The sequence below is a fragment of the Lithobates pipiens genome, unplaced genomic scaffold (assembly GCF_037356315.1).
Source record: "Lithobates pipiens isolate NorthernLeopardFrog02 unplaced genomic scaffold, aLitPip1_a1.2 Scaffold_3, whole genome shotgun sequence".
Taxonomy (NCBI): Eukaryota; Metazoa; Chordata; class Amphibia; order Anura; family Ranidae; genus Lithobates; species Lithobates pipiens.
In genome coordinates, this window is record NW_027507790.1 from 50,786,435 (window position 1) to 50,791,434 (window position 5,000).

The window sequence follows — 5,000 nt, forward strand, 5'->3', positions numbered from 1 at the left end:
AAGAGCTGGTGGGGAAGCTGTGGAGCCATCAAGACTACCCCGGCCTGGTCCGGCCTAACGCAGCCTGGGCATCAATTGCAGCCTGTACCCAGTGGCTGGGGGGGATGTGCTGTGGTCGGCCTGGCCCCTGTGCTTTGGTAGCTGCTCCTTTCATTTAGTTCTGGACACTGCTTCTCATTGCAGGGGGGGCTGTTCTGGTGCACTGACTGAGGGCCCTGGCTATCCTCCCTTGCTGACGGACATTGCATCCATCCATCCAGCTCCCTGGGCCCTGCCATATTGAGTCACTGCCTGAGCCTTGCTACCTGGGAACTGCAGCTGTGAAGAGCGGAGGCTCACGGACGCCTGCGGCCCACATCCCTTCATGGGCCCTAAACATCGGCCCAAGAGCTCTTCTGCGTTGAGCTGTCCTGCTCCTGATCCGCCTGCTCAACCAGATCCCTCTCTTATTGGGAGGGTGCAGTCGCTGCTTGCGGAATTAGCCATGGAGTCCGGTTCCCCTTCTGGGGCGGCTTTGCCTACCCCTCCCTCCCAAGACAGTACTGCGGTGATACTGGCTGCCATTGAACAGAGTAAAGCCTCTATGCTGGTACGTATTGACCGTCTTGCAGAAGAATGTACTTTTATTAGGAATGACCTGGACAAGATCAGGGGCAGGCTGACTGAATCAGAATCACGAATCTCTGCAGCTGAGGACCTCACGGCTACCCATACCAACAACATAGCGGACCTGCAACGCACTGTGCAACTGCTTGTCGCTAAGGCTGATGATGCGGAGAATAGAGCAAGACGCAACAATATCCGTGTCTTAGGTCTGCCGGAGGGGGAGGAGGGTGATCGGCCAGCGGAGTTCGCTGAAGATTTTTTCAAGAAGCTGTTGAGCCTCCCGGAAGTCTCCCCGACATATGTTGTTGAGCGTGCTCATCGGGTCCCTACAGGACGTTACATCCCAGGGGCGACTCCCCGACCCTTCCTGGTCCGCTTTCTGAATTTTAGGGACCGGGATAGGATCCTCTCCGCAGCCCGTAAGCTCCCTTCTCTCCCATACGGCAACTCCTCCATCCTACTGTTCCCGGATTTTTCGGCAGATTTGCAGCGCAAGAGAAGGTCCTTTAACGATATCCGCAGGCGCCTACGGGACAAGGATATTAAATACAGCATGTTATACCCCAGCCGCCTTCGGGTGCCTTATAACGGATCAGTGAAGTTCTTTGACACCCCGGAGGAAGCAAATGACTGGCTGATCACTCTACGTTAATCTTCTACAGCTTTCCCTACGTTGATGGGGGGTACTACTATTTGCCTGCATTGTTATCCTGCTGTGGGCTCCTGGCCCTTTTTTGTTTTTTGTTTTTGTTTTTGTTTTGTTTCTTGTTTTTTTCCTGGCGGGTTGTCGACACGGCAGCTGCGGAACTCACGGACTGCTACTTCCCAATCGCTGGGTGGACGCCTTTGTTTCATCCTTCCTGCCGGCGGACGGCGGACGGATCTCCGCCTCTCCTGGGGCTGCTGCGGTGCCTTGCCATCTCTCCAGTTGATCCTGCCTGACTCTGCTTTGCTTTTTGGGTTTTTTTTTTTTTTTTTTTTTTTTTTGTTATAGGTCCTTTGGCTACCTCCTTTTAGTTCGGAGCTCCCCGGACGTGGGACACTTAAGGACTTATTAGCCTTTCCCCTCATTACAGGGTTTTTGACCTGACAAGAATAAGCGGCTTAGAGCGGCCGCTGCTTCGGAACTTTTTTTTTTGACTAAAGTCTGGAGGTTTAGGTTTTGGTTAGTTTTTGGGTATCAAACTGGTCATGTTTTTTAGTGCCCGATTGGTTTTTGTTTTTCCCCAATTGGGGCACTCTTGGCTGGTAGGGAGTTGTGGGTTTTCTTTTTTTCTTCTTTTTTGTTGTTTTAATTATGTTGATGTTTTCTTGTTCTTTTTTCTTTTTTTCACTGTGCGCTCTGAATCCACTGATAAATGCACCTGTTTTAATTGTTGTGCCGACCTGTACCATGCTCGCTGGCAGGATACTGGGATATTGTATGTGTATTACTGTACTATCATAATTATTAATTGCTTCCATGGCGTTGAAACTAGTGTCTTGGAATGTGCGGGGCCTTAATGATAAGGTAAAAAGGGCGTTGATGTTTAAATACCTGAATAATCACAGACCCCATGTACTTTTTCTTCAGGAGACTCATCTCCTGGGGAATAAAATCCTTGCCCTACGCAGGCCCTGGGTGAGACAGGCATTTCATGCCACATACTCTAGCTATGCGAGGGGAGTGGCCATCTTGCTAAACAAATCTCTAGCTTACAAAGTTGTTCACCTGCATACTGACCAAGGGGGTAGATTTATTGTCCTACTGTTAGAGATTGGCCAGGTGGTTTATGCTTTGGTCAATGTATATGTGCCCCCCCCTTTCAATCCACAGATTTTGTATAAGATTGCTGAACTGCTGGCTCCCCTACAGTTCTCCAGATTGTACATAGCTGGGGATTTTAACTCTATTTTAGACCCGTCCCTGGACTCGTCCAACCCGAACAGGGCTTATTCGTCAGATCTACTGCAGTGGGCCCAAACGTTCAATTACACTGAGATCTGGAGATGGCGGAATGTGGGCGTTCGGGCCTACTCTTTCCACTCCTCCACACATAAATCGGGCTCTCGGATTGATTTGGTCTTCGGCAACCCTGGGGCCCTGACGTCGGTGAGGGGGGCCCTGTACTTGCCTGCAGGCCTCTCTGACCACGCACCTTTGGAGGTCACCTTGCAGTTGTCGGACACCAGGGGTACAGGTTGTTGGCGTCTGGCGTCCAAATGGGTACAGGACTTGCGGGTGGGGGAGGAGGTCGCTCCTAAGTTGAAACAATATTGGGATCTGAATGAGGGTTCTGCCTCGGTACAGATGGTCTGGGATGCTTTTAAGGCCAATACCAGGGGGGAATATATTTCGGCTATCAAGGCGGTCCGCTCTGAGATGTCATCTCGGATGCGGCAGCTTGAGGGGAGCGAGGCCGAGGCGGCTGAGGCTTTTTCCGCCTCGCCGACCCCGGAGCGCTTTACTCGGCTGGCTGATTCAAGACGGGCCTTATCCCTTCATCTTGCAGAGGCCACACACTTAGATCTGAAGTCTATGGCAGGAAAAATCTTCGAATCCGGGGACAAAAATGGTAAGCTTCTGGCAAATTTAGTAGCTGATTCTAAAATGCAGACAGTTGTCTCGGAGATCTGTGGGTCGGATGGTCAGTTGGTGTCCGCGCCTGACATGATCCTTTCTGAGTTCAGGGCCTTCTATGAACAATTGTACGCTGAGGTTCCAGGGGGGTCGGTGGAAGCGCAGAGGGAATTTCTTTCCTCCTTAAATTTGCCCACTCTATCACAGGAGGACCGGGAATTCCTAGATAAGGACTTTACTTTGGAGGAAGTGGAGGAGGCAATTCGCTCACTCCCTGGTGGGAAGACTCCTGGTCCTGATGGTCTACCTGGCGACTGGTACAGGATGTATGCCCCACTGATTGCTCCCAAGTTGTTAAAAGTCTTCTCCGATAGCAAACTCCAAATGGGGCTTCCCCCATCCATGTATCAAGCACATATAGTGCTTATCCCTAAGCCTTGCAAGGATATCTCCCTGTGTGCTTCCTATAGACCGATCTCCCTGCTAAATTATGACCTGAAAATCTTGACGAAAATTCTGGCCACCAGGTTACGGACGGTCCTGTCATCCCTGATTGATATGGACCAAACTGGATTTATGCCAGGGAAGTCCACTGATATAAATCTACGACGGGTATTTACACATTTGCAGTTGCCGGCCACTGAGTCTTCTACGAGGGTTATAGTTACACTAGATATTGAAAAAGCTTTTGACTCTGTGGCCTGGCAGTTTATGTCCTTAGTTTTGGAGGCCATGGGTTTTGGAGTGGGATTTTGTAATTGGATACATATTTTATATAAGGAGCCCTTGGCGCAGATTAAGATGGGTGGCGCCTTGTCAGCGCCTTTCGCTGTTAGGAGAGGAACGCGGCAGGGTTGTCCATTGTCACCGGCTCTGTTTGCCCTGGCAATGGAGCCACTCGCGTCGGCCCTCAGGAAGGCGGAGGGAGTTAGAGGGATACAGGTGGGTTCCATACAGGAGAAGGTAGCCTTGTATGCAGATGACCTCATACTCTTTTTAAGTGACCCGGCCCAGTCTCTCAGGGAGACGTTACTCATTCTTTCTCACTTCACTGACTGTTCAGGGCTTAAGGTGAACTGGGATAAATCTCAAATTATGTCAATAGATAGGGAAGCCAAGGCAGCTGCGGATCCCAACCTGCCACTCATGTGGACAGATACAATGAAATATTTGGGGATTTACATTTCCCCCTCTACCTCTGATTTTTGTGCCCTCAATCTGGATCCACTGGTGCGGAGGATGAGGACTAGACTGAAGGCATGGTCGCATCTCCCTCTCACCTTGATTGGGAGAATTAATTTGTTTAAGATGAAGCTTTTGCCTGCTTTTCTCTATGTTCTCAGACATGCTCCAGTCTGGATACCTAAAAAAATATTTCGCACGATAAATTCTCTTTTGGTGTCCTTTCTCTGGGGCGCTGGTCAGCCACGGTTTAAGCTCACGGTATTGCAGAGGCCTTGGGGGGAGGGTGGGTTAGCTTGCCCGGATTTGCACTCCTACTATGTGGCGGCTCTTCTGTCCCATGCCCATAATTGGCTGGTTTCAGACGAGTCCAATGCGGCGGTGGTCCTGGAAGCGGCGTGGTTGGGGTCGTATGAGGCACTAAGACACTTGGTGTATCGCGGTCTACGAGCCCCTTTTCCTCTTACTGCTGCAATGAGGGCGGTTATAAGGGCATGGAAGGCTGCCAATCTGCTGCGCCCCGTACCCTCGGGACACATCTCCCCGCATAGTCCTCTTTGGTTCAACCCGAATTTACCGGAATTTGGCGCTATCCCCGATCCTAGTGTATGGGCAAGCAGGGGTATCAAATATATTGATCAACTCTGTGTTG